General features: G+C 35.8%; 1 pseudogene; it reads right to left on the bottom strand.

Annotated features, from left to right (window-relative positions):
- Window positions 1-274: 274 nt before the first annotated feature.
- Window positions 275-3,606, bottom strand: LOC122276869 (annotated as a pseudogene).
- Between the last annotated feature and the right edge of the window lie 17,679 nt (window positions 3,607-21,285).

Genomic DNA, 21,285 nt, shown 5'->3' with positions numbered 1-21,285 from the left:
CCTTCTAGAGCTGCTGAGGTGGATTGTATAGCTTGGAATTTTTTGAGTGTGCATCTTCTTATCTTCCTAGAAAAGATAATTCTTGGTCTATTAAGAAATCTTAGAAAATTAATTTACAAACTAACAGGATTTGATATAATATATTAGATTGTAAACGTATTTTTTATTATAAAGTTGATATGATGTATCAAATCAATTCACATTATTTTATAAATTTGCTATCGTAAGATTTCTTTATAAATCCAGCACTTCTCGTTAGAAAAATCATTTTCCATCATGGGAAAAATATTTTGTTAACATTATCGACTATAAGATTGATTAAATAGAGTTTCTGGGCAGGGGCAGAAGTAGAGGTCCTGGTCCAGATCGGATCTAATGACAAATGAATATAGCTCTCAGCTCCACTCAAGCTCTTCCTTACTGGTTGGATCTGATCAAACTGGCCTCTTAAGGCTTCAAACCTATATTCATCACTATATACACTTGGATCCATGATATCTTCATTAACAACAGTTTGGCCTTCGAGCATGCTTGCAAACATGGTGGGTCTAAGAACTGAAGATGGATTGGTACAAAGTACGTAGAGCTACTTTGATCATTCTAATGGCCTCCTCCTTGTTGAAATCAAAGCCTAGCTTTGGGTCTACTAGCTCCATTAGACCACCCTTTCTTTGTAGAACAAGGCCCTAAAATAAACATACATGAAAGAATGGAAATGAAAAGTAGCAAATCAACAGAAGACAAAGGCGTGAAGTACTCGTGCTGAACGTCAATGAGTTAACAATATCAACCTAGTTTAGTATACTTTGTAGCTTGACTCTAGAGTAGCAGATCATGCCAACCAGATTGGGTGGAAAGGCACAAAGAAGAAACATAACTCATGTTTATGTTTTTAAATGCATGTAATTAAGGGTATAGATCAACCTTACCCAATCTAGAAGGCATACATAATTCTCATTTGGTCGATATTTCATCTTGTTTTTCCCTGTGACAATTTCCAACGCAACTACTCCAAAATTGTAGACATCTGCCTTGTAGGTTAAATAACCCCATAATGCATATTCGGGTGCCATGTATCCTCTACAAAATGAGCATTGCACATGACATATAGTTCATTAGTATGAAGCTCTGATCGTTAATATTGGAAAAAATCTAAAATCTATGGAAACATAGTTATGGGGTCATGTTTCCTTCCCATTTATTCGTGTTCCATGAATAAAAATCCAACATCTATAGAAACATAGTAACAGGGTCATGTATCCTCTTGAAAATGAATATTGTATTATGACTTGTAGCTCACTACTAGTATGCAGCTCTGATTGCTCACATTGAAAACCAAATTGAAAAAATCTAACATCTATAGAAACATAGTTACAGGATTTGTTTCCTACCCATTTAGCATGCAATTAATAAGGCATATAAGTGAGTGGAATCTTCATGCCATGAAAGATACCAAAAAAAAAAATTATCGAGAAGAGCATTTTACATAGATGAGATCATGAGATGAGCGGAATCTTCGTTTCCTTTTCAAACATTATTCAAACACAAACACTTTTAAATTAATTATCACAACTTTTTTCAAACTAATAATAACTTTCCCAAATTTTCAAACAAAAAATAATTCAACTTTTTCAAATTTCAAAATAAAAATTATATTAAAAAATTATATTCTAACAATATTTTAAGTTTATAATATTTTTTATTCAACTTTTTCTCTCTCATTTCTCAAAACAAAATAAATACTTAACTCAAACTAGCTTACTACTATTCACAAACTATTTTACTAATATTTACAAAATTATCATCTCATCTCATTACCCAAACATCCCCTTAGAGAGATAAGTTGTTAGGGCTTCGAGCTTAGAGGGGGGCTGCGTATGATTCTACTAGATTTCAAGTACTTTCTGTTTTTTTTCGCTTCTAGTTACACTAGAGAGAATTTTGAGACTATCTTAAATGGTAACTATAGTTCAAGAAATTATCAATCAACGGCTACAAGATAAGGCAAATTCAAACCAAGCAATTGCTAAAATATTCTAAAGGATATAATTGAGTATTATTTTCTTCTGCATAATCCTTAACCACTTGTATAAAAAAAGCAAATTCTTCTCAGTAACTGTTTCTATACTTGTCTCAATAAGATAGAATATTTCACACAAGTTTTACATGCTATTGTTTTTCTAATTTAATTTAAGGAGAGGGAGACAGATTCCAGGAGTAGGATTTATGTTAATGGATGAATACAAATCTCTCTCTCTCTCTCTCTCTCTCTCTCTCTCTCTCTCTCTCTCTCTCTCTCTCTCTCTCTCTCTCTCTCTCTCTCTCAAAATTGTGCTGATTGTTTGTTGCATCAAAAGTCTGGGCATAAAAAAAGCACAAACAAATTATAGCTGCATGCTTAATCTTTGCACTCTTTTGTAAATAGTAAACAAATATAGACAACCAATGTATGGAAATTCCTACCAACTACTGAATCCAAGAATTTTCTGCTGTACCTTCCATCTATGAATGTTAATGCTAAAACTTTAAATGCTACCCCTTCTGGCTTAGTTTTCTGGTAACATCTAAAAGAGACATAAACATCAATGTTTGCTCCTGATTATCTCCTAGCCAACAGCTAAGGAGGGAAAATAGAAAAGGAAGAATACAATTACAAGTGGACTCCAAAGAAAGGATAGAGGGAAAGATTTAGCATACATTGTTCCAGCAACTTTGGCATTGATATGGGTGTTTTCCTCTTCATCGAGCTTGGCCAAACCAAAGTCAGAAATCTTTGGGTTAAGCTCTCCATCCAGTAGCACATTTGTAGTTTTTATGTCCCTATGAACAATTTTTATTGTCGATTCCTCATGCAAGTAAGGAAAACCTCTTGCAATCCCAACACATTTTTTCTACCTCGTAGGCCACTCCAAGTTTAATTGGTATTCCTCTGGACCTACAGTTTTCATAACTACTCCAATGGGGAGTTCATCAACTTGGTTCTTAATATAAACAATATGTAGTTTTGGTTTCCAAGCTTTTGAAAGTCAACATAAAATAAAAAAGTATAAGCAATAAACTTACCAAACAAAGCACGTGCTACGCTATTGTTTTCCATATATTCATATACCAAGAATAGTTGACTTCCTTCAACACAACATCCATACAATCTAACAAGATTAAGTGTTTTAAACCAGATATCATGCCTATTTCATTCACAAATTCATGATTTCCTTGATTTGACCTCGAAGAAAGTTTCTTAACTGCAATGATAGTACAATCTAACAATACACCCTGTATTCAAAATAGAAAAGTATCATTGGGCATGTTTTCCATCATGTACTGAGAGTTTTGTAGATATGATGAATAAGTAGGAAATGAAAAATGGAAACCTAAAAGCTCAGTGGGAGTGACATTGGATACCTTGTAGATAGATCCTAAACCTCCTTCCCCAATCTTGTTTGCAGCATCAAAGTTATTAGTGTCAACCTTGATCTGCCTATAAGTGAAAAAACCAATTTGCAAATCTAATCCTCTCAATTTCTGTAAAAGGAACGAAAGGATAGGGGAAGATGTCAGATTGCATCTTATAAATGATGAGACTAATATTTTATTGCTATCTTGCATTCTTGACTTAAGAAAGATACTATCCATATGTAACCAGTGACAAATCATATGAATTTCTCCTCTTTATAATTCACTACCCTCCATTAATGCACCATGCCAATGTATCTGTTTGGTAAAAGATTCAATACAATGTTGTATTGGATGAGTTTGGTTCTTAAATGCCAACAATGTTGTATTGGATGATTAGTATGGTTGTTAAATGCCAAGTTATATTTGGATGAATGTATGTTTTGGGTTATGATAGATATGCACTATTGTAGTATTTGAGAAAATTGTGAGTGAGTGGAGCAGCTTATTCAATTAGGTACCCAAAAATTTGATTGAAGCAAACGTATGGTGTAGAAGCAATCCAAGATTATTTGTAGCGCCACTCCATACGCTGGTAAAAAGGAAATGAAGCTGGAAAATTATTTCTAGCGCCACAACACCACTGGTTTTAATCCCATACAGAAAATTGATTTTACTTGCAGCGCAACACACACCGCTGGGTATCAACTGTAAGATCTTTAACTTATTTCCAGCGCAACATACACCTCTGCTAATTGTCTCTAGTCAAACACTGCAGAGTTATTTTTAGCGTTGTATCACGCTAGGAATAAAATTATTTTGCAACGTAATACACAACGCTGTAAATAATAATACCTATACACAGCGTCATTTAAGTTCGTTGAAAATAGTTGATTTTTATTTCCAGCGATTTTTATCTTATTTACGGCAATTTTACGACGCTGTAAATTTTTTTAATCAACGATTTTTGGGGTAGGATGGAAGGATAATTATGGCGAATTTTTTGGTAATTGAGCGCCTAAATTCACTGTAAATAGTGGTTTTTTTATAGCAAAATTTATATATCGCTGAAAAAATTTATAAGTGAGTATACAATTGCGACTAACGTCCGACGCAATAGAAATCGTTGGGAATAAGTATTACTAGCAATATTTGAGGTTTTTTACGACTATTTTGAGCGCTGTAAAAGGCCCTTTTTCTTGTAGTGATGTGCATGTCGATTGGACAAATATAAAAAATAATTATTCAAAATATATTTATATTGATTTTAAAGAAAACACCCCAGATTTTACAAGATTCTTCAGCCCTATCTGTCTTGGTTAACTTTCATGGTTTTTTTTTTTTTTTTTTATAGTAACTTTCATGGTTGGTACTGGATATAAAATCAACTATCAAGAATAAAGGAAGAGATAAAGATAGGAGAAAAGATAAAGTCAAAAGATGCTAAATTAGATACAAAAAGAGTGAAAGTGATATAAGTAGGGCTCAACTACTCTAAGAACGAAAGATATCTCTATAAAAGGAAAGGGTTTCTACAGATCTACAAACCTCTTTTAGCACAAAAAGGCGTGAATTCACACTCAAATTTTCTCTCCCAAAATAGAAAGCACATTTTTCAAACGAAATAATGCTAAAGTTACTGACAAAATCTCTCATGAGAGTTTACCCCTTTTTTTTTAACTTGGTGATTAAGTAAGTACTTTTAAATGATTGATGTTGTGATTAAAAGAAAATGTTTAATGAGATTAAACAAATACATAAAAAAAAATGGCCTTATCGGTTGGCAATGCGGAACCTACTCTCGGTGGCCTTAAAGCTGCCTTTTTCAAACTTTGTAAAATCTTATTTCTTTCATTATGTAAGGTCATGAGAGATTGTAAAATTATTAAATATAGTGAATTTCATCCCAAACAATCTATGGATATAGGTTTTTATACTGAATCATGTAAAATCTATGTCTCAATTTTTATTTATATTTTATATGATTTATTTATTATTTATTTATTATTTATTTTATGGTTGAGCATTCAATCACTATATCAATGCCCAAATCATCATCGTGGACCAACCGTATTATTGAGTTCCTATCATCCCAAAAAAATGCGTAGACAGTTAGAATACATGGATCGTTATCATTTTAGGCTATGGACCTATGCTTCACAAGCATGATGGTAATTATATTCTTTATACAACGAGTATCGTTTTTTTTTTTCCAATCTATTTAATCGAATTTATTATATTGATCTGTAAATGAATACTTTATGACCAATCAACTGATCCTAACCAAAAGATCAATATCAGTTAATTAATCACGCAATGAAATCAAACATAAAATGGATTACTGATCAATGTAATGGACTGCCTGAGTCATGATGATCTTGATCTGATGATATAGAGTTAATGAATTTAGTCTTAAATCACCTTGGTCGCGTAGGAGAAGAAAACATGCCCTTCTACCAAAACAATGGAAGAGTTTCTTTACACCAGATGGACTCAGTGATGGTGGGGTCAGATTTTTTAATAAAGTTCATCGCGGGGTAAGCATTAATCGAATTTTCTCAAACCACCTTGTTTTCTTTTTACAAATTCAATTATATTTTTTTTTTTTTTTTAGTTTCTTCTGATGTTTATCCTATATTTGTTACTGTTCTGAAGATCTGATTCCTTATGCTCTGATGTAGGGTGTTGACCCAAGTTTTAGAACGGAGCTTTGGCCTTTCCTTCTTGGAGGGTGAGAATTTTCATCTATGTATCTTTATATATCAATGTCTGTGCGTGTTTGTATTATAGAATTTATTTTCCTCTCTCTTTGGTTGAGAAACTAAGATAGATTTTGCTACCTTTTGGAGACTTCTTGCTATGTTGTTAGTCATAGCCACAGGTTAGCCTAATCCTATGAATTGCTTGATCCATAACTGACTTTAAGTTGGTTGATTTATGATATTTTTTCCCACCCCCGTCCTGATTTTTTAACCATTTGTGTCTTAAGACTCAAAATCTGGATATGCATCAACTTGGAAGTTATAAGAGTAAAAGCATTTGCTTCACCGTTATGGTTGCCACGTAAATTGACATATTGCAAAATTCCTTCTTCATGGAGAAAACATTCATATAGGTTGCTATTTTATACTGTTTCTAATTCTGGCTATTTATGATTGGGTCTCTTGTTCACTTTTGCTGAATGCTGGGTGTTTTTTAGGGGCCAAATTTCTCCAGATCTTGCATGTCTTGACTTTGATGTACTCATGTGCACATCTATGACATTAACAGTTCCCAGAAAGAGAGAGATTTGGTTACCATACACAAAAGGTATTGTCATTATTGATTAAATCCATAAGGACGCTTAAAGTTTATGTTTGGAATACCATAATTTTTTTGTTTCTCACTCCCTCTCTCCCTCCCCCTTCTTTCCTTGTTTGAATTGTTAATATATATATATATGATCAGAAATGCTCGGGACCCAATTTCTCCCAATTATTTTTGTTTGTTTGTGTTAAATGAGATTAAATCGAATTACCTCAAGGAGCGGAATTTTCGCGAGGTCGGATCTTTGCTCGTCTTACGGCCCACGTCACTATGTCGTTTGCACTTCTACGTCACTTAGGAGACTACTAGAGTCTCCTAAATAATTTTACGCTTCAAGATCAAGAGATTTAGATGATTTCTCTAGGAAAATGTAGAGAGGGGAGAGTTTTTCTTAGACTTTTTCCACCACCATAAAATGTACGTACACTCTCTTTAAAAGCGTTTTCACATCTGGAAGTTAATTAACTTCCCTGCAAATGAGGAAGTTAAATAACTTCCCTTAAAGTTGTGATAGTGGTGGGGAGTTAACAAATAACTTCCCCACCTATGTGGGTAGTGGACACAACTTGGTAATGGGTTTTACCCATTACCAACATCTCCCACTTGTCCACTATGGACGTTATGTCTATTAACAATCTCTTCATGTTCTCTCAATCAATTATCCCTCATACAGAAAATGAAGCATGCGACTTGACGAGAAGACAAAGGGTAGAAGTACTATATTAAGTCACCATCATACTAACATAGTACATCACTCATTATATCTCGTCTATGCCCCAGATTATTTGATCTCACTAGATCAAGTGTCCTTAATCCCTCACAAGTTTATAACTTAAAGCAATTCTTGACCTCTTATCATATAATATGCTCATGATTATATCGATTTTAAACGACATAATCGCCCGGGCTATGAGACATAAAATAACAAGTAAGAATCCAAACAATCTTCCCTAGACACTCATGTCAATTCAATTAGACTTGACTGCTTTCCTAGACATGTTCTGCGAGACCGTATCATTCGTGGCCCTAAGAAAACATGCTAAAGTAGCAACATCAAGTTTTCATTTTATGACATAGTTCCAGGTTCAAGGGCATTAGATCATTTAGTAATCCATTAGGGCTCACATAGTGATGGAGTAGGGATCCATCCAATCACTCCCTCAAAAGGTCGTCTATAGCACATACAGTATGAAATGTATGTTACGACGAAACTCCCACTTAATTGGGCATGTCATATTCAAAACGCCATAGGAATCTTAGTCTAGTCGTCACAAAGACGTTCTAACTTGAGTTTCTTAGCACAGTCACTCATCTAGCGCCTGCCTAAGATCTCATATTCTGCTTTAATGATCAGGCTTTAAGAAGTTGTGCAAATGCTTCATATACAACTCTTGTAAGTCTCATCTTAGCTAAGCTAAGGCAACATTATTTAAATTTATCTTAAATGCCCCCAAAGCATCAAGATATTTACTAGCTCGCTTTCCAAGCGCCAAAGTAAACAATTTGTCTCATCTTGCTCGCAACTCAAACGCCAAGGTGATCATCTATGTGAGTAGACTGATCTCTGCCTGTGACATCTTTATTATGTGTGCTTTACACTTAGCATCACTTAATTAATAATTTGAGATAAATACAATAATCTCACTGCGATAGATACTAACAGTGTTAAATATACAATAAAGTTAAGGTATCATCAATACAACATATATCAAATCCGATGAAGTCCCAAACTCCTAACATGAGTTTGGAAAACATTTCTACTAGTAGCCTTAGTAAGAGGATCAGCTACCATCTTGCTAGTAGAGATATGTTGTAGGATCACCTCACCCCGCGCAACAACATCTTGAATGTAGTGAAAACGAATATCTATGTGTTTGGTTTTGCCATGGTATTTGGGATCCTTGGCATATGTCAAAGCTGTCATACTATCACTGTATATCTTAACGGCTTCATTTGCAAGAGCCGTAACATCTAGGTGCTGGAAGAATCTCCTCAACCAAACAGCTTCTTGTACAGCTGCTGAACAAGCAACATACTCTGACTCCATCGTGGACAAAGCAATGCATGATTGTTTCTTGCTACACCAAGAAATAGCTCCTCCACTAAGCATAAATGAGTGACCCGTCGTGGATTTTCGCTCATCTTTGTCACTAGCCCAATCAGCATCGCTATAACCCTTCAGTCTCATGTCTCCACCCTGGTAACAAAGAACGAGGTCTATTGTCCCACGAAGGTATCGAAAAATCCTCTTAACTGCTTGCCAATGAACAGGTCCTGGGTTACTCTGATAACGACTAACCAATCCAACCGCAAAGCAAATGTCAGGTCGCGTACACAACATAGCATACATCAGACTTCCAATTACACTTGCATAAGGAACTCTAGTCATTTCTTTCCTTTCCTCATCATTCTTAGGGCAATGTTCTAGGCTCAAAGAATAACCCTTCTCAATTGGAGTGACTATGGGTTTGGAGTTATGCATGCGAAATCGTTCTAGAATTTTCTTAACATAAGTCTCTTGAGACAAACCAAGAAATTTCCTAAATCGATCCCTTGAAATTTTAACTCCCAGCACATAATTTGCTTCACCCATGTCCTTCATCTCAAAAGTAGAGGACAACCACTCTTTTGTAGCGACTATTATCTCCATACTATTTCCAGCTATCCACATACAAAGATAAAATTAGAAAATTTTTTCCTGTACGTTTGACATACACACAATGGTCTTCTTCTAGCATTTCAAAGCCAATTGAAGTAATGGCCTCATGAAATCTGAAGTACCATTGTCTAGACGATTGTTTAAGGCCATAAATAGAACGTTTCAGCTGGCATACTTTGCGCTCTTGTCCCTCAGCCTCAAAACCAACAAGTTGATCCATATAAATCTCCTCGTCTAGTTCTCTATTGAGAAATGCAGTTTTCACATCCATTTGAAAAAGTTCCAAATCTAAATGTGCAACTATATCTAGAATGAGGCGAATAGAAGCAAATCTCACCACAGGGGAGAATGTTTCTTCATAATCTATACCCTCTCTTTGAGTATAGCCCTTTGCCACTAGTCGGGCCTTATACTTGTCAATTGATCCATCTGCCTGACGCTTAATTTTTAAAACCCATTTGTTTCCAATAGATTTGCTCCCAGGTGGAAGATCAACTAACTCCCAAACTTGGTTCTTTGCCATAGAACTCATCTCATCTCTCATAGTAGCTAGCCATTTATATGAAGCAGGTGAACTTAGTGCTTCTTCATAAGAAGAAGGTTCATCAAAGTCACACAGAGCACACATGAAAGATTTCCCTTCAATCTCAAAACGACGACGAGAAATGGGTCCATGTTCGCTTCTACGTAACTGAGACTCTTGTGAGTCATTTTCTAGTAGTATACTCCCACTAGGAGGCAAGTCACTCCCACTATCTTTTGCGATTCTAGGATGTGATAATGCTCCACCCTCACCAAATGATGGTATAACTCCCTCAATTTCTTGTAACTCTAAAAGTTCACAATCATTTTTTGCTTCACCAATACTGGGAAAATCACTCTTGATAAATGTAACATCACGAGACTCAATTTCTGCCATCCCTCCGCTAGGATGTTCACCAAATATTATATAACCCTTTGAGCTCTCTAAATATCTTATAAAGATATACTTATTTGCTCTAGGGCCAAGTTTCCCATACTTATGGGAAGTGGTGTGAACATAACCTGCACAACCCCAAGGACGCAATTGTTCCAAATTTGGTTTTGTATTATTCCATAACTCATATGGGGTTGAAGGAACTGACTTAGAAGGCACACGATTCAAAATGTAGGCTGCAACTAAAAGAGCATCCCCCCAAAAAGATATTGGCAGGTTAGCTTGCACCATCATTGATCGAACCATTTCCAATAGGGTACGATTTCTTCTTTCCGCAACACCATTTTGTTGTGGTGTGCCAGGAATCGTTAATCGTCTGCGTATTCCTTTTTGCTCACATATTCCTTGAAACTCTTTAGATAAGTACTCTCGACCCCGATCAGTTCGTAGAATTTTTAAATTCCTTTCTTTTTGATTCTCAACCATAGCTACAAAGCGTTTGAAACAGTCTAATGCTTCAAAACGATGAGAGATCAAATAGACATGACTGAAACGTAAGTAGTCATCTATAAAGGTGAGAAAATAAGAGGCGTCATGGCGTGCCTTTACATTTATAGGTCCACAAATATCAGAATGGACTAGCTCTAAAGGATAAGATGCCCTAGGAGCCTTTCCAAAAGGCTTCCTACAAGCCTTACCAGCTAAACAAGGCTCACACACAGGTAGGCTTATATTAGCGAGAGATCCCAATAGGCCTTCTCTAGCTAGTCTAGCCATTCTATCTTTTCCTATGTGGCCTAGTCTAGCGTGCCATTTCAATGAATTAGAAACAATATTATCATCATTGGAAACCACAAAAGAAAATAAGGAATTATCTAAATCCAACGTAAAGAAACCATTCGAAAGAAAACCATGTCCATACAAAGCCCTATCCAAATAAAAGTCCAGCTGAGGGCCATCAAAATGAAAAGTAAAACCAAGTTCCAACATAGAGATAACTGAAAATAGATTACATTGAACACCAGGTGAATATAGCACATCATGAAGAAGTAACAAGCGCCCTAAACGCATCTTGAGTTGGTAGGTGCCAACTCCAAGCACATCCTCCCGAGTTCCGTTACCCAATATAACATACTGTCTGCCGACTGGTATTCTTCTATAATCTACGAACCCAACTCGATCTCGAGCTACATGTTTAGTTGCTCCTGTGTCTACAATCCATTCAGGGATTGAGTGAGCAACAAAGATATGTGAACAAACATAAATAATGAGAGAGTTGTGTTTAAGGGGTACCTTCTTTGCCTCAGTGCACTCACGAGCAAAGTGTCCCTTTTTTCCACAGTTATAGCACTTCAATTTGGACTTGTCCTTGCCAGCACACTTGCCTCTGCGGCGCTTTGCTACTTTTTCATCCTTTGGCCCAAGATTTTTTGCCGTTCCGGTAGATCTCCCATGTTGCTTACGCTTAGGCATGAATGTCTTGCGCTTTCCAGCTTGGGCAACAAGTAGAATATTACGGTGCACATCTATGCGCTCCGCCTCTAACTCCAAATGGCGAGATATATCAGCAAAAGTCTTAATATTCTCACTGTGTGTCAAAACAAGTTTCATTTGCCCCCAAGTTGACTCGGGCAATGATCGCATCACAGCAGTAACTTGCTGTTCATCAGTGAGATTATTGCCAGCAGCCTTTAAATCACGAATTAAGGCAGACATCGACCTCAAATGCTCAGTCATGGTATGTTTAGGGTTCATAACATACTGCTCAAACCTCAAGGTGAACGCACGGAGCCTAGTAGCTGATGTTCCCCCATAGGTGATTTTCAGCTAGTTTTACATATCTTAGGCAGTCGGGCAGTTCTCAAACCCCCCAATAAGATCATTGTGCATGCTGCTAAGCATGGTAAAGCGTGCACACCGATCTTTCTTTACCCAAGCCTGATAGGCTTCCATATCACGACGATGTTGGGAAGTATTCCCTTCCTCAGGTTGAATCATAAGGTGAGACAGATTCTCAAGGACCTCTTGTTCATTAAGCAAATATTGGATTTTCTATGCCACATGTCATAGTTGGTCCCATCCAATTTCTCTCCTTTAGTAAGGTCAGCAATTACGTTCTTAGTAGCTATTATCACTACATTCATTATGCGAAATTGGACATTAGCACACATTTAATTTTATTCCAAAATCTAACTAGACAATGGAATTCCTTCCTATATAGTGAGATCGAAAATTTCGCGAAAAGCTAGTAATCATCTCCCACTATATAAGTCAAAATACCATATCCAATTAATTTTGAATAAAATTGATTTTTTTTTAAATACTCAAAAATCATGCACATATACTCCATTCATAAAAAAAAAAAAAAAAAAAAAAAAAGGAATTCATAATCATGCAAATAGGCTCCACCCGAAGCCTCATTAGTAATTTGGTGCATCATGTTAAGGTGACCTTAAAGTATATCGATAGACGTAAAACACATCCCTTTACATGGCTTCAACAATAAAATTACATTCCCAATATTACATATCCAAATAAAAACCTACTACAAATTTTCTAGGAGAACAATAAATAATAGGGATGCCACGTTATTGATATACTTATAAGGTTCACCTTATCCATTCACTTAAAAAAAACACATGAGCCCAACAAATTACCAATATCAACTCTATCCATTTTAATAAAATAAACCAATAAACTCAAACATTCAATCATAGTAGTATGCATGATGGTTTAATGGATAGAGAGCCCACATTCTCAACTAATGAGAAGGGTTTCATAGGTTATCAAAACTAGGGACACATATTCAATGTGAAAATTCATTTAATAATAAATCAAGACATATATTCACAATTGATTTATATAAAAAACACATAACATATAAAATGTAGACTTGAGAAAGCAAAAAAAGAAATGAATCAACTTTAAACACCAACACTTGATTACACATGCCGAAAGTGACAAAAACTTGCGGCAGAATCCTCTGCACGCGCCCCCACACGCCGCCTATGCGTGTGGGCTTAGTTTTTACTCTAGAGGCTGGTTTTCCTCTGTTTCACTTGCCACGGCGGAGAGTGCACATCACCTCCTCCTCTCATGGTGTTTTCAGACTCTAAACTTAAACTCCAGTGATGTTAATGTGTATATTTGTTGGTAAACTGATTAAAAACCGGACCCAAGTAGATGGGTGCACTACACTCTCTTTTACCGAGAGTGGGACAAGGAAAAAAAAACTGTTCATCGTCTTCTTCCTCAAGCCAAAAAACTGGTTTTTTTCGATTTCGAGCAGCCACATTCAATCGATCATAACTTACTCATACGAAGTCCAAATCAAGCATATGATATATCAAATTAAAGCTATCGAACCCAGCTTTCTAAATATGTAATATTTATCTCCATAAAATAAAATATGATTTGTTAAAACGGGGCTCAAAGTCACAATCTCAACATGAACTTCAAAAACTAGGGTTTCGGATTTCTTCTTCTATATTCAACGAAACTTCACCAAATTTAATAGACATGTTTCTGACATTATAGGGAATATTTTCATGTAAATAATTCAACCTTAAACAAATCATACCGTAGCCTCTAATGAAAAATCCGAAACATAAATAATCATAACATATCATCAATTATATGCTTTTACACTCATTTCAAAGCATCAAACAACATGTAATCATATTCATATGGGCAAAAAGAAGCAACCTAGCTCTGATACCAATGGTAAATGAGATTAAATCGAATTACCTCAAGGAGCGAAATTTTCGGGAGGTCGGATCTTTGCTCGTCTTACGGCCCACGTCACTATGTCGTTTGCACTTTTACATCATTTAGGAGGCTACTAGAGTCTCTTAAATAATTCCACGTTTCAAGATCAAGAGATCTAGATGGTTTCTCTAGAAAAATGTAGAGAGAGATGAGAGTTTTTCTTAAACTTTTTCCACCACCATAAAATGTACGTACACTCTTTTTAAAAGAGTTTTCACATCTGGAAGTTAATTAACTTCCCTGCAAATGAGGAAGTTAAATAACTTCCCTTAAAGTTGTGATAGTGGTGGGGAGTTAATAAATAACTTCACCACCTATGTGGGTAGTGGACACAACTTGGTAATGGGTTACCCATTACCAACTGTTTGTTTTTTTTTTTTTAATTTAGTGATTAAATAAGTGGTTTTTTTTTTATCAATGTTGTGAATTTTATTTTATTTTTAAAATACTCATAATTTTAAAAATGTTTAAGAGTATTTTAAAAATACTTATTATATTTGTTTAATTCTTTCTTAAATCACCTTCAAACTTTCCCTTATTATCTTCTATTTCCGACCAAAACTCATGGTAGGAACGGGGAAGTAGCTGGGAAAAAATAAGCTGGGAAACCCAAATTTTATTAGCTCAAAAGGCAGGCTTTAAAACAGGCTAGTAACTCAATTTTGGTTACATATCAGAGATTCAGAATTTAACTATATTCTTACAGCAACGATTGCAGCAGATAATAAATATTTGAAGCATTTAAATATTGGTTCTGGATCTCATTTATGGGCTGAGGGGGGGACTGGGGGAGGGAGGACGAAGACAATAAAAATAATGGAAATTTCTAATTATTGTATCACCTTTTCATACTACAAATTCAAAGTCAAACTGATATATTAAGAGGGCCACGTATTATAATAGTAGTACTGCAAGTCATGTATGCATGTGTGTACATATAAAATATATATAATAACATGATATATATATATATATATATATATATATATATATCTATCTCATTTTGTCCCTGTATAAGTACTACATACAGCACATGTTTGGAAGCTGCAGATCATCACCTCGATCAAAGGCTTGGAGCTGGGGAAAATGGCAATACAAGCTCACAAAGTAGCAAAGACGATTGGCGTGAGTCTTAAAAGTAGGCTCGTATTGCTAATTGTTTTGGTGGGAGTATTCAAAGTGAATTCACATGAGGGGCTTCTTCCTGATGATGAAGGTAATTTATAATTATTTATTCTCTTTCTTTCATGAACTGATATCATTCATGATTGAGTTGTGGATCATGATAATTTTCCAGTATTGAAGGTACGTAGTGAAGTGCTTGTGCCTCTACCCTTTAAAATCCAGGTTTTGGGAATTATATATCTCTTGTAATAAAAAGAAGGGCAGACCACAATATAATGATTCGGACGAGATGAGTCAACTCAAAATCAAAATTCAAAATTCATTACCTATAAGACATGATGAGTCAGTCAGTCCATCAGATTCAGTAATTCCTTTTCATTTTTTATGTTTGATTTCTCTTTCATTAATATACAAATGTCACGTTAGTCATAAACGGAGACTCAGTAAATAGGAATGAGAATTTTACATAAAAAAATAATAAATAATATTTCTAATTATAAAATGTGCAAGACTCATAAATTTTCTTAAAAAATATGAATAAATATGAAATTTATATAAAAAAAATTAATTTTTAAATAATAAATTTTATTTTTTAAAATAATTATATAATACTTGCAAAGACTATATATAACATTCCCATCCTAATCCTATTGTTAAGAAATTCGAGTGTCATGCGTGTCGAATGGAGAATTAAAGACATTTTTCTTATATGACTTCGTAGGGCCCAGTTTAACACAAGTATCAGTTTAACGTAACATCACGGGTAATGTATGAGGATAGGAAGTAACAAAAAATTGTATAGCTTGTTAATAGTTTTTGAAAATTCTTGGTAATAGTAATTAAGTCTGGCTTCTATATGTAGAGTTGAGTTGTAAAGTTTTTTTAATATTATTTTTATTTTAAAATTTAAAAAATTTTAAATTATTTTTTTATTTTATATAAAAATTTAAAATATTATAATAATTAAATAAAATAAATTTAGAAATATCATGAAAAAAAAAAACAAGGCTTTACGAAGAAAAAAAAAATTAATATATCCTTGTGAAGAATAGGTCCATAGCCTAAGAAAACAACATGAATCAATGTATTCCATCAATGAAAGTTAACAAAGATTAATAGGTTATTAAGAATATAATATAAAGGAAAAGTTTTCAGGAAACGCCGTTTTGAGGGAGGCGGAGCTTCGGCTCCTCCCTCCCTCCTCCATTATCTCCTTTCGTTTTTTCCTTCTATAAATAAGCCGTTTGGCTGTGTTGATGTCCTTTGGAAGGCAGATGACCAGCTGCTTGGTGCCGAGCTCCATTTCTCAACAAATCACCCAACCGGGCGGAGAGATATTCCATGGTGGAGGTGGAGGTTTTCGGCTTCGAATGGCAGATGTTCCTGACCGGTTGGGTTCGGTCTTCTGAGGGGACGGTTTTGAGAGTTAAGGCGTGGGCTGGTCATGGAGGTTGCCTTGGAGATGGACTTAACTTGCTGATTGAGGTGCTTCCTACGGGTTATAGGACCTCTGTTTTATCCATGGAAAACAGAGGATTGTATGGGGACGTATGCCGAGATGCATGGAGGGGATAAAGCTTTCTGGGTGGATCTCGGGCGCAGCTCACGGTGGTTGCCTTCACGGATGGTATTTGGTTTTTCAAGCAATGCGGTCAAACGGTGGTTTTTGTTTCTTCTGTTTTTTCTGCTTTCGTGTGGTTTGTTTTGTTAAGAGTGTTCTGTTTGTTAAGAGTGTTCTTAGTCAATAGGTGAATAAGCTCTGTGCATGGATGTCTATGGCTTTGCTTTGTTCTGGTTTTGGTTTGTTCTGGTTTTGGCTTTGCTCTGTTCTGGTTTTGGTTTGTTCTCGTCATTGTCTCTGTAAGTCCAAAAATGGTGGTTGCCGATTGGAGTACCGGTAAGATTAAAGGTTGAAGGCGATGGAGCTGGATACCTGAACCGGGAGGTGGGGGATGGTTCGGTGCTGGGAAGAGGGCAGGGACAGCAGAATACCAGAGCAGACGGAGAACGTGCATACCGCATGGGTATTCGGCGTGGGCAGTTAGTGGAGTTATGGAGGTTGTTGGTCTCTGGCTTTTGTATCTGCTCTCCGTCTCTTCTAGCCGAAGTGGAGAATGGTTGGTTTTTGGGGGGCTTGGGCTGGTGTTGGTGACGGTGACGGAGCTAGCATTGGTGAGAAGCCGGTTGCTCAGCGTGGTGAAGGCCTTCTCGTACACTGGTGCAGGAGATTCGGCGAGGGAAGATGCAGAGGAAGGAAAGAGGGTGGCGGCGGCAGATGTTTGTTTTGGAAACCCTAACGGGTTTGGGCCGGGCCTTCTCAGGCACTTAGTCTGGGCTTTGTCTCAGACTGGGCCTTTTAATTTTACAGTCCATAAGCCACAGTTTTATTTGATTTCTGTACTTGTTGTTTGTTTTAGTTTAGCTTAGTTTTTTAATAAAAAGGAAATGGATTTGAGTCCCACTCCTCCTTTGGAGGATGAATGTGGGTGTTAGTCCTACTCCTCCTTTGGAGGAAGTTAGGTGGTTTGTACTCTTCCTCCTTGGGAGGAGAGAGTGGGGTAGTACTCCTCCTCCTTGGGAGGATGGAGCGTGAGTGTACCTCTCTTTGGAAGAAAGGTCGTTAGCTCTGTTTTTGACAGAGCGCTTTCTCTTTTGACTGTTGTCAGAAGAGAAGGTGTAGAAGTTTAGACAATGTCCGTCACAAAGAAATTTGTTGTCGGGGGAGCTCCTAAGCAGTTGCGTTAGTTGACTTATAGTCTGGTTTTTCCTGTATTGATAAGTCACAGTTGTAACTTCGATTATGAATGAATGCAGTAGCATATTCCCATCAAAAAAAAAAAAGAATATAATATAAATAATTAAATCTATTTATTTTTATTAGTTTAAATTTTTAGAATGAGCAATAATTTAATATAGTATCTAAACAGAGATCCTAAATTCGAAGCTTAATTCTATACTTTATCTAATTTAATTAAATATTTTCCATATTGAGACCATACATGAGAGAAAATATTAATAATATAATACAAATAATTAAATCTACGTCTTATCACCTAGTTAAACTTTTGAGATACGGTGATTTCACATAGATTAGAATAATCTAATAAAATATTGGGTGTTTCTTTTTCTTTTTCTTTTTCTTTTTCTTTTTTAAGGAAAAAATATTTGGTGTTTTGATCTTTATGATCAAAATTCAGATCAGGATTGGAATAAGGAAAACGATTTTTCCTCCACTTTTCACAATACTTTACATAAATGAAATATATTTTTGTACAATTTTATTAAAATAATATTACTTTACAAATATACCCTCATCTTAAAATGTAATTATGAAATATATTGTTGGGAAAGAAAAATTCTTACTTTTTATAAAGTTTTATTGTGGCTTTAATTTTATCATTCGCTAGTCATTTTGGAGTATAAATTATGTGGTTTGGACTTTCCATTAAACAAATGATCTCACGTTACTTAGAAATAAAAAGTTATTACTCTTTATAATATTCTAATTAGAGGTCATGTGATTTAGGCTTTCTATTGACGCGTTAATTGTGCGTATCATTGCTCTATGTTAGCTTATTTTGGTAGGAGTTGTCCAGACTTTGATTTTGAATTCGATATCCAGTAAATATAAAAGAAATTTAGCTTTAAGAATTATTCAGAATTGCAGTATTAATGTTCTTTACTTTAGAAAGTCTAGCTTAATTTCCTGAAAGAGTTTTGAAAATGTTTTGATTTTCTTTTTTAACTCTTGGCGGGAGTCTCCAAGAGTTTAGAAAATAATATTAAAAACTCTTAAAAATGAGTAGTTGGGTTGTATTTTGATGCAGTTGGTGCCCTTGAGAGAAATAGCTACACAACTAGGGAAGGATGATTGGAATTTCAGATTGGACCCATGCAGCAATGAATCAAGTTGGTTCACAGCAGATTACAGTTCCAAGCCTGAAATGTACAACAATTCTCTAATCTACAATTGTTCCTTCCCTACAGCAGTTGGCAATGTCTGTCATGTGGTTTCACTGTACGTACCCTTCCACCTTTGCCTTGAAATTATACCCAGATTTTCCTTCTTCCTTCCACCAAAACTAGAAAACTATTCAAGCTTCACCTACAAAGTCTATATTAGGTGATGTAAACATACATACATATGTGTGTGTATATATATATATATTAAATAATTTTATAGATCAACTGCAAAAACAAAATAAGTTGGTGTGGATGGGATTAAGGCTGAGCAACCGGATACCGGATGGAAGTTTTTACAATCCGGAAATCTGGGTTCCGGCCTCTACCCGGATTGATCGGACTCTCTCACCCCTCTCCCCGTTCTCACTCTTTCGCACCACACCCATAAACCCAACCACCATGACCACCTCCTCCGCTTCCTCATGACCCATCTTAAACCGCCCTTCAATCCCACCCACCTCCTCCAATTCCTCAAGTCCAAGCTCCACCGCCACCCCGGATTGATCGGACTCTCTCACCCCTCTCCCCGTTCTCACTCTTTCGCACCACACCCATAAACCCAACCACCATGACCACCTCCTCCACTTCCTCATGGCTCATCTTAAACCGCCCTTCAATCCCACCCACCTCCTCCAATTCCTCAAGTCCAAAGCTCCACCGCCACCCTGCTTTCACTCGCTACGACTTTCACGTCTTCAACTGGGCCTCCACCATCGACTCGTTCCGTCACGACCACTCTACGTTCGAATGGATGGCCCGCACTCTCGCCATCACCAACCGCTTCGATGACCTTGGATCCCTACTCCGGTTCATGGCTTCTAACCCTTGCCCCTGCTCCGACGGTATCTTCTCCTGCCCTCGAATCGAACCCATCTTTAGATTTTCGATCAATGCTTATTCTAGAGTTGGAAAATTAAATGATGCTACAGTTGCCTTTGAATGTATGAAAAAAATGATCGATGGGAGGCCTAATGTGGATGACGGCAATGACTGGATGAGGCTAGGGTTTCGAGAAGTTGAGAGAGAGAGAGAGAGAGAGAGAGAGAGAGAGAGAGAGAGAGAGAGAGAGAGAGTCAGATGGGGGGGGAATCGGGATGCTGCATATAACCCAGTGCCAAAACGACCCTGTTTTGACACTGGGTTTGAGTTTTAAAAAAATCCGAGTATCGGATTTAAAATCCGGGTACGGGTGCATCCGAGTTTTAGAAATCGGATATTGGTCCGGATGTTTTCCGGGCCGGTGCCTATAACCGGAACCTGGTTATCCGGGTTCCGGATCAGGCCGAAAAAAAATCCGACCCGATTGCCCAACCCTAGACGGGATGAAAAATAAAAAATCTCTCTCTCACACACATGCGCACAATCCGCATATGCACACAAGTTTTCATTCACCTTGAATATTCAGTCCAATCAATTGATTGTCGTGCTTAAACTGGCTTTTTATTTAATCATATATATATATATATATTATATATTCAAGCATAACTAACAGCTATTTATACTATCATACATTATTATTAAATAAAAATTAGTACTATAAGAGATATATCATCTATCTCTCGTTTAAAAGTTATGTTTATTATATAAATAATATTATGTACAAATTTTAAATAGACAAATTTCATATAGGTCCTTTGGAAAAATATGGATTTCATTAAAAAAGAAAAAAACTTTACATTTTTTCATTATGGAGTCTATTTTTTTACAAATGGCCTATGCAGGACTTGCCGGTTAGAGCTTCTACAAATCATTTCTCTTATTATATTTGTAATAATATATTTAATTTTAAAATGTGTAAGTTTTACTTACTTTTTTTTTTTTAAATTGAAGTTTATTATTAAAAAAAATAATTTTTTTATATAAATTTTAAATTTATTTATTTTTTATTATTTTTTTTTGTAAATCTACCAAACTTATATACCCTACTTCTGCAAATACGATTTGTCATACAGATCTCTTAAAGGACAGAATCTTTCTGGTGAGCTTCCAAAATCCTTCGTAAAGCTGCCTTTCCTACAAAAGCTGTAAGAAGATCAAACCAACTAATTCTTTTTTTAATTATTAGTATTTGAAATTTGATTTAAGCTTCTAATTCTTTCTTCTTGTTTGTAGTGATCTCACTCGAAACTATCTTTCTGGTACAATACCATCCGAA

The sequence above is a fragment of the Carya illinoinensis genome, chromosome 9 (assembly GCF_018687715.1).
Source record: "Carya illinoinensis cultivar Pawnee chromosome 9, C.illinoinensisPawnee_v1, whole genome shotgun sequence".
Lineage (NCBI taxonomy): Eukaryota > Viridiplantae > Streptophyta > Magnoliopsida > Fagales > Juglandaceae > Carya > Carya illinoinensis.
The sequence above is the reverse complement of the archived record's forward strand: the minus strand, read 5'-3'. Positions and strand labels throughout refer to the sequence as shown.